The sequence below is a fragment of the Myxine glutinosa genome, chromosome 7, assembly GCF_964187855.1.
Source record: "Myxine glutinosa chromosome 7, kmMyxGlut1.1, whole genome shotgun sequence".
NCBI lineage: Eukaryota > Metazoa > Chordata > Myxini > Myxiniformes > Myxinidae > Myxine > Myxine glutinosa.
The window spans coordinates 122,019,296-122,029,611 of record NC_136267.1 but is presented as its reverse complement, the minus strand read 5'-3'; positions in this window follow the sequence as shown (position 1 = coordinate 122,029,611).

Here is a 10,316-nt window from a genome sequence, read left to right as displayed (position 1 = left end):
CGCCGAGTTTCCCGCCTTCACGCAGCTGACGTTTTCGGCCGTCGCCATCAAGCACGGCGTCGAACACCACATCCTGACCACAGGTCCACCGGTCTACACCAGGGCTCGCCGCCTCGACCCGGCCAAACTTGCCGTAGCGAAGGCGGATTTCGACGCGCTGGAGCGATTGGGCATTATGCGACGCTCGAATAGCACGTGGGCCTCGCCCCTGCACATCGTGCCCAAACCTGGTGGCGGATGGCGACCATGCGGCGATTACCGCCGCCTCAACGACACCACCACCCCCGACCGGTAACCGATACCACACATACAGGACTTTTCCGCCCGTTTGGCGGGGCGGGTGATCTTCTCCAAGGTCGACCTCATTCGGGGCTACCACCAAGGTACCTGTCCGGCCGGCCGACGTTCCGAAGATGGCTGTAATTACACCTTTTGGCCTCTTCGAGTTCCTCCAAATGCTGTTCGGCCTTAAGAACGCGGCCCAGGCCATCCAGCGGCTGATGGACAGTGTGCTGCGCGATCTCACCTTTCTGTTCGTCTACCTGGATGACATTCTCATCGCCAGCACTTCCCGGGCGGAGCACCTCGTCCACCTGCGCACGCTTTTTGAGCACCTCGGCCAGCACGGCCTCATCATCAACCTGGCGAAATGCCAGTTTGGCGTAACGGCCGTCGACTTCCTGGGGCACCGCATCACGAAGCGCGGGGCCGTCCCGCTGCCTACCAAGGTGGAGGCAGTCACAAGTTTCCCGCGCCCTCGCTCCATCAAGGCCCTACAGGAATTTTTGGGGATGGTAAATTTATACCACCGGTTCGTGCCTCGCGCCGCCCAACTCATGCGCCCCCTGTATGAAGCCCTCCGGGGCAAGCCGGCCAAGCACGTCGTCGCCTGGACCACAGAGATGGACGCGGCATTCACGGGCGCTAAGCTGGCCCTCGCCAACTCGACCATGCTGGCGCACCCGGCGCTCGACGCACCCATCGCCCTCACCACGGACGCTTCCGACTACGCGGTGGGCGCCGTGCATGAACAGTGGGTGAATGGAGCTTGGCAACCGCTGGCCTTCTTCAGTCGGCAGCTTCGCCATAACAAGCGCAAATAAAACACGTTCGATCGCGAGCTCCTCGGCCTTTACCTGGCGGTTCGCCACTTCCGCCACCTTTTAGAGGGCCGCCCATTCACGGCGTTTGTGGACCACAAACCCCTGGTCTTCGCCATGGCCAAGGTTACGGAGCCGTGGTCGGCCCGCCAGCAGCGCCACCTCTCCGCCGTGTCCGAATTTACGACGGACATCCGGCACGTCGCGGGCAAGAACAACACTGTGGCCGATTGCCTCTCCCGGTCCGGCGCGAACGCCGTCCACCTGGGTGTGGACTTCACCCGCATGGCGGCCGACTAGACCGCCGACCCCATGGTGCAAGCGCTCCGGACAGCGGACACAGGCCTGCGGTTGGCCGACGTCCCCTTCGAGGACACAGGCACAGTTCTCCTGTGCGACGTCTCCCTGGGCCAACCTCGCCCCATCGTGCCCACCGGAAGGCGGCGGCACATTTTTGACGCCCTCCACGGCCTTTCCCACCCAGGCTGGAAAGCATCACAGAAGCTCGTGGCAGCGAAATTCGTCTGGCACGGGCTCCATAAAGACGTCTGCGACTGGGCCAATGCCTGTGTCGCCTGCCAGCGCGCGAAGGTCCACCGGCACACCCAGGCCCCGTTGGCACCATTCAACGTGCCCGCGCGGCGCTTCGACAACGTCAATGTGGACCTGGTGGGACCCCTTCCCTCCTCGCGGGGCTTCACCCACCTCCTCCCAATGGTGGACAGGACCACCAGGTGGCCGGAGGTCGTCCCGCTGGCATCAACAACATCCGCCGATGTGGCGCAGGCCTTCATTGGCACCTGGATTGCCCGTTTCGGCGCCCCCTCAGACATCTCCTCCGATAGAGGCCCGTAATTCACCTCCGAGCTTTGGGGCGCAGTCACCCAGGCCTTGGGGGTCAAGCTTCACCGCACCACGGCCTACCACCCCCAAGCCAATGGCTTGTGCGAGTGGTTCCACCGCTCGATGAAGGCCGCTCTCAGGGCCAGCCTCCAGGACGACGGTTGGGCCGAAAGGCTCCCGTGGGTCCTATTGGGCCTCCGAACGGCCCCTAAAGAGGACCTCCAGGCTTCCACCGCCGAGCTGGTCTACGGCCAGCCACTGCACATGCCGGGCGAATTCATCCCTGATGCCACCGGCCCCTGGTCTGCGGCTCGCCAGCGCTCGGTCCTCCAGGAGGCCGCCAGGAGATTTGCCCCCTTTCCCATGTCCCACCACGGCTGCCCCCAACCCCACGTCCCCCCAGCACTTCGCACTGCGGAGTACGTTTTTATCCAGCACGACGCACACCGGGGACCGCTCCGGCCGCCGTACGATGGACCTTTCCGGGTCCTGAAGAGGGACGACAAGTCATTCACCATCGACATCGGCGGCAAGGCGGACCGCATCTCCGTGGACCGCCTCAAGCCGGCCCATTTGGACCTCGACCAACCTCCACGGTTGGCCCTTCCTCCACATCGGGGCCGTCCCCCGTCAACCAGGCCCCCCGCCCGACCATCCACCGCCCCGCCACCTACCACCCCCACACGAATCGTCAGGAGTCGTTTCGGCTGGGTCATCAAGACCCCCCTCAAACTGACTCTCCCGGTGCATGTTAATTCTGGGGGGGCGCGTGTAGCGGTTACCGGTAGCATGACACAATTACCCTGCACCGGCCGATGACGCAACCAGCGAGCGGTCACGTGTCCGGACTCGCCCGGGCGTGTTGAGACTTGCCTTTACCGGGCGAACGCTTGCCTTGCATACCACGCCCCGTTGAGAGGCGTGGCTTATCTATTTGCATACCACGCCCCGCCTGAAAGGCGTGGCTTTTGTGTGTTGAGTTTCTGATATATATATATTGCCGCCCGTTCGATGGGCTGATTCAGTGCTTTGGAGTTCGTTTGAGTGAGCTGGGAATAAATAGCTCAGAGAAACCTAATTCCTGGCGTCGTCCATTTTGTCCGATTTTATCGTGCGAGCACAGCTTCCACAGTACAATCGTTTTTCCCTTCAGGTCGCATAAACATCCACAACGTCATCTGGAATCAGCTTCACAGTTAAATCTTCCATGTGAAGAAGAGTCAGTGAAGAAAATCTCCTTCCCTCATGGTTCAGGCACAAACAGTTTCTAATCCGTCTCATTGCAGAAAAGCTTCGTTCCGAAGTGGCTTCATTTGTGAAAATCCTTCATTTGTGAAAAATCACAAATTTCTAAGTTGTTAATCTGATTTGAAAAAGGATGTAGCCAATCATGTCACTCAATGCAAATACTGCGATATCTGCCGTGGCTGGGGAAGAAATCAACGCACTTGGGTTTCGTTTCGCTTTGTTACTCACGTTTAAATAAGGGATGTTTTTTATCTTAATTGTAAACTAATGAAAAAATTTAGGGTGTGTGTGTGTGTGTGTGTGTGTGTGTGTGTGTGTGTGTGTGGACCCAAGGCCGAAGTTGTGGACCCACATTTGGAGAGGTTCTGTGCTGTAAGAGTCGAACCCTAAATGAAGAATAGAGCCCAGCTGATGACTGGACAGTTCGAAAAATCTGTCAGTTCCTTGCAGGTTAATAAGGTTGTTACTTTGGGCAAGCAACTATTTTGAGATGTGCAATTAAGATAAAGTTAAGTACAGGGCGTTCTGGAATTTGTATCATGTACAACATTCTTTAAAAGTTATTATAATGCTTTAGGAAAAGACATTACTGTTCAAGATATCATTCAATTTGTGAGGAACGAGATGGATGTGTGTACGTGTGTTGTCACAGAGCATACTTTCGCCCAAGCACACACATAATTATAATCTCACGGCTTGGTGTGATGGAGAGAGTACACCTTTGTAGCATTGCCCTCCCAGGTGTGGGTCTGATTCCTATAGGTGATCAAAGTGAAGTTTCCTTTCAACAGAGGAGCTCTTTTGACGCACAAGACTCAATGGAGGAGCTCTACCTGGAAGGAAACCAGTTCAGGATTTTGTTCCAAGCCAAGCAAACGTTCACAACTTGTGAGTGCCACAATGCTATGTGAAGAGTATGAGTTGTTTTTTACACTTATTTATAACTCGCTGAAGTATCCAGTGTTGCCCAGGGGAATTCAACGAAATACTATAATAATCAAATTTGTGTTGTTGACAACAAATCACGGCAACCTCAACATACAATCTTCACAATACGTATTACTCGATCGCTCCCGGGAAAAACCCCAAGCAGTGTATAAGCACAAGACCTGATCGAGGCCTGAAGAACAATTATGTAGTTTTATCTGCGGTCAATTTTTTTTTTATCCAAACAAAGCCCTCGACCTTCCTCTGGATGAAAGAGGAGGTCATGCAAAGTTTGGTTGCACTCATTCCGAATGCATCAAGGAATTAACAAACAAACTTTCTTCTTTGTTGTTTTCATGTATTGTTATGCATTATGTTTTCCACTCTGTCAAAGCGCCTTTGGGCTTCTGGAAAAGCGCTATACAAAATAAATGAATTATAATTATTATTATTCTTTATATATTAAATGATAATATAAGATTAACTATATGGTAATGTTGTTGTCAACGACCAATTACAATAGTGTGATATTACAGTATATTTATCATCTGGGAAAGGTATAGAGACAATTTATGAAATGCTATTTTGACAGGTAAACCTTAAAATCAGACATTTAAATCTCCAACTGATCTGATCACTCCCCATCCAAGTCAGTGCGTTATTTCAATCACTCGAAATAAACCCAAAACATCATGAACATTATGTGATGAGAGAATTTGTGAAACAGGTAAGTGGCTGACTGAGATGGGCGATAACCCCAGGAATGACCGCCCTGCCCTAAGGCCCGAAGGGCACGCAGATCGTAATCAATCAGAGCCGAGACCTGTCCAGGTACTTGCTAATGAGCTGAGTTGTGACTATAAACGGGGCACGTTCTCCAGCGGAACACTCATCAAGAAGGTTCACCTTGTCCACAGCACTGAGTATCACAGCAAGATGGCAAAGTGCAGCGTGTTCGGTAAGTTTGCTGCGCATCCCTCATGGGGTAGAAAGGCTTCCATTGCTGGAGGAGTTACTGCATCAGGCACAGGATGCCATTTGTAGAACCTGCAGTACCATGTGACCTCACAGTGAATGGATGAGTTATGAGAACTACTGATGTGACTTAAATCTAGATATGTGTCCATGAACCTCTCCTTGTATGCCCGTAGCCTTGGCCCTACTCACAACTCTGGTTGCTTTAAGTTCCATGATCATTGCCTGCCCTGAGAGCTGCATCTGTAAGGAGCAAGACCTGGTGGTGACAGCAAACTGTACCCGTGCCAACCTTACGGCCGTGCCAACTGGTGAGTACATCCAGTGAGTGGAGTTAAAGTATTAATTATATGATGTGTTTCGCAACGTCTAATTAGTTCCAATAACTAGACCAGACAGTACTCACGTCCCTGTAATTTTCTACCTGTGCAGCAGTCACACTCAATTTATTTTACCCCATACCTGTCCCATTTGTCTCCTGCAGACTTTCCCCCTGAGATCCAGAGCGTCGTGCTCAGTTCTCAACATATCACCAACATCGACAAGAAAGATTTTGCATCGCTCAAACTGACCTATGTCGACCTGGTGAACAACCGGATCAGCGAAATCGAGGCCGGATCTTTTGATACACAAGACTCGATGCAGGAGCTCTACCTGGAAGGAAACCAGCTTAGTTACCTTCCTGGGGACATTTTCTCAGGGATGGAGAAATCCTTGGTTAAGATATCTTTGTCTAATAATCCCTGGAATTGCACCTGTGAACTGCAGCCATTTGTGCAGTGGGTGAAAAACATGGGTGAGGTGGTTGTAGATGGAGATAGAATTGTTTGTGCCAATGTGGACCAGCCATTACTGACCATGGAGCTTGAGTGTGTGCTAGAAGTGGGAACCAATGAACCTGCACTAGGAGGCACTGAACCTGCACCAGGTGCCACTGATGCTGCAGTGGAAGCCACTGAACCTGCAGTAGAAGGCACTGAACCTGCAGTAGAAGGCACTGAACCTGCAGTAGAAGGCACTGAACCTGCAGTAGAAGGCACTGAACCTGCAGTAGAAGGCACTGAACCTGCAGTAGAAGGCACTGAACCTGCAGTAGAAGGCACTGAACCTGCACTAGGAGGCACTGAACCTGCACCAATGTAACGAAACAGACCGCTTGTGGATGGCAATACATTTGCGGAAAATGTTGGTCGATGTGAAATTTCATGATGGATGTTTTAAACCTTTTTTCTGCTTTAACTTCCAGGGTATTATTTAGTGGGATGGTTTTTTTTGAATGCACCTGCCTCATCTATCAGAATAAAATTAATTTTCACTGAAATTACCAGTGTGAGTATCTTTTCATGTTATCCATTGCATTCCGCATGATTCATCCTGTATAATCGGCACAGAACTTCCCATGAAGACGTACCTCGTGAAGGAAACAATCTGATTGCAATAAGAAAAACTCACACTCGTTCATTCCACAAGTCTTTCATCGTGAAAGAGAATCAGAATTCCACGTCCTGTGAATATCATGGGGGAGGTGGGATGGGGGGTGGGGGGGCGGGGGGGGGGGGGAGGGTTCTCCAAGAACATTGCAAAAAAGACCCAAATGCATTTATTACCCTGCACACGTGAAGCGAAGAGCTTGGTTTAGCTATTGTTTCACTTTGTCTGTCTGCCTATCTGCAAACGTCGGTTTATGATCGAGCAAAAACTTCTTTCAATTGAATGTTATATTTTGAACACGAATCGGAACATGATTCGGAAAACGTACCTGTAGTTTAGTGTACTTTGGCTCTGAATTCATTCATCCTGAGTGTACATGGGCAGAATGGAGTGAGATAACATTGAACTCTGCCTGCCGAGCAGTCAAACAAAATTGAAAATCATTCCAAAGGCGGAAACATCGTGTTGTAAAGGACGTCATAATGGACACAAACAACAGGTGCGAAGAACTAATGTACCACGTTAAATAAGGTGGTGTAAAAGATTGTGCATCGATAGTGGTAAACTTGGGGAAAACAAATTTCTGCGATTTAAAAAATCTTTATTTTAGTTAAATTAAATTATATATTTGAACACTGTAGAACACGAATCGCCTTTCGTCACCTTCCTTTTGCAGTACCTGGACAAAATATTACGGGATTTTACGTTATCACAACCAAAGACATTTGCCACTCGTAGACTCTGCCCATGTCCTGGTTTCTCAAGACACGACCCAGCTGTAAACTGGCATCCTGGTATTCTGCATGGAGAGCGAGGTATCAATGTGTGTGTGGGGGTCATCCATTGGATGGACGTTAAGCCGGAGGTCCCGTGTACCAGTACTGCTTGTTGGTGGATGTTAAAGTTCCCACTGTCTTTCACGAAGAGGAAATTTACAAACTCCTGTGACAGAGCGACTACATCTTCAGGAATGGTTCCATTGATTTGTTCAGGATTGATTCTATGGATTGGTTATATAGATTGGTTATATAGATTGGTTATATAGATTGGTTATATAGATTGGTTATATAGATTGGTTATATGGATTGGTTATATAGATTGGTTATATAGATTGGTTATATAGATTGGTTATATAGATTGGTTATATAGATTGGTTATATATATTGGTTATATAGATTGGTTATATAGATTGGTTATATAGATTGGTTATATAGATTGGTTATATAGATTGGTTATATAGATTGGTTCTATGGATTGGTTATATAGATTGGTTATATAGATTGGTTATATAGATTGGTTATATAGATTGGTTATATAGATTGGTTATATAGATTGGTTATATAGATTGGTTCAGGATTGGTTCTATAGATTGGTTCTATGGATTGGTTATATAGATTGGTTCTATGGATTGGTTATATAGATTGGTTATATAGATTGGTTATATAGATTAGTTATATAGATTGGTTCTATGGATTGGTTATATAGATTGGTTCAGGATTGGTTCTATAGATTGGTTCAGGATTGGTTCTATGGATTGGTTCTATGGATTGGTTCTATGGATTGGTTCTATGGATTTGTTCAGGATTGGTTATATAGATTGGTTCTATGGATTGGTTCTATGGATTGGTTCTATGGATTGGTTCTATGGATTGGTTCTATGGATTGGTTCTATGGATTTGTTCAGGATTGGTTATATAGATTGGTTATATAGATTGGTTCAAGATTGGTTATATAGATTGGTTATATAGATTGGTTATATAGATTGGTTCAGGATTGGTTATATAGATTGGTTCTATGGATTGGTTATATAGATTGGTTATATAGATTGGTTCAGGATTGGTTATATAGATTGGTTCTATGGATTGGTTATATAGATTGGTTCTATGGATTGGTTATATAGATTGGTTATATAGATTGGTTATATAGATTGGTTATATAGATTGGTTCTATGGATTGGTTATATAGATTGGTTATATAGATTGGTTATATAGATTGGTTATATAGATTGGTTATATAGATTGGTTATATAGATTGGTTATATAGATTGGTTATATAGATTGGTTATATAGATTGGTTATATAGATTGGTTCAAGATTGGTTATATAGATTGGTTATATAGATTGGTTATATAGATTGGTTCAGGATTGGTTATATAGATTGGTTCTATGGATTGGTTATATAGATTGGTTCAGGATTGGTTCTATAGATTGGTTCAGGATTGGTTCTATAGATTGGTTCAGGATTGGTTCTATGGATTGGTTCTATGGATTGGTTCTATGGATTGGTTCTATGGATTTGTTCAGGATTGGTTATATAGATTGGTTCTATGGATTGGTTCTATGGATTGGTTCTATGGATTGGTTCTATGGATTGGTTCTATGGATTGGTTCTATGGATTTGTTCAGGATTGGTTATATAGATTGGTTATATAGATTGGTTCAAGATTGGTTATATAGATTGGTTATATAGATTGGTTATATAGATTGGTTCAGGATTGGTTATATAGATTGGTTCTATGGATTGGTTATATAGATTGGTTATATAGATTGGTTCAGGATTGGTTATATAGATTGGTTCTATGGATTGGTTATATAGATTGGTTCTATGGATTGGTTATATAGATTGGTTATATAGATTGGTTATATAGATTGGTTATATAGATTGGTTCTATGGATTGGTTATATAGATTGGTTATATAGATTGGTTATATAGATTGGTTATATAGATTGGTTATATAGATTGGTTATATAGATTGGTTATATAGATTGGTTATATAGATTGGTTATATAGATTGGTTATATAGATTGGTTCAAGATTGGTTATATAGATTGGTTATATAGATTGGTTATATAGATTGGTTCAGGATTGGTTATATAGATTGGTTCTATGGATTGGTTATATAGATTGGTTCAGGATTGGTTCTATAGATTGGTTCAGGATTGGTTCTATAGATTGGTTCTATGGATTGGTTATATAGATTGGTTCAGGATTGGTTCTATAGATTGGTTCTATAGATTGGTTCAGGATTGGTTCTATAGATTGGTTCTATGGATTGGTTATATAGATTGGTTCAGGATTGGTTATATAGATTGGTTCTATGGATTGGTTATATAGATTGGTTCAGGATTGGTTCTATAGATTGGTTATATAGATTGGTTCTATGGATTGGTTATAGAGATTGGTTCAGGATTGGTTCTATAGATTGGTTCAGGATTGGTTCTATAGATTGGTTCAGGATTGCTTCTATGGATTGGTTATATAGATTGGTTCTATGGATTGGTTATATAGATTGGTTCAGGATTGGTTCTATAGATTGGTTATATAGATTGGTTCTATGGATTGGTTATATAGATTGGTTATATAGATTGGTTCTATGGATTGGTTATATAGATTGGTTATATAGATTGGTTATATAGATTGGTTATATAGATTGGTTATATAGATTGGTTATATAGATTGGTTATATAGATTGGTTATATAGATTGGTTATATAGATTGGTTCAAGATTGGTTATATAGATTGGTTATATAGATTGGTTATATAGATTGGTTCAGGATTGGTTATATAGATTGGTTCTATGGATTGGTTATATAGATTGGTTATATAGATTGGTTCAGGATTGGTTATATAGATTGGTTCTATGGATTGGTTATATAGATTGGTTCTATGGATTGGTTATATAGATTGGTTATATACATTGGTTATATAGATTGGTTATATAGATTGGTTCTATGGATTGGTTATATAGATTGGTTATATAGATTGGTTATATAGATTGGTTATATAGATTGG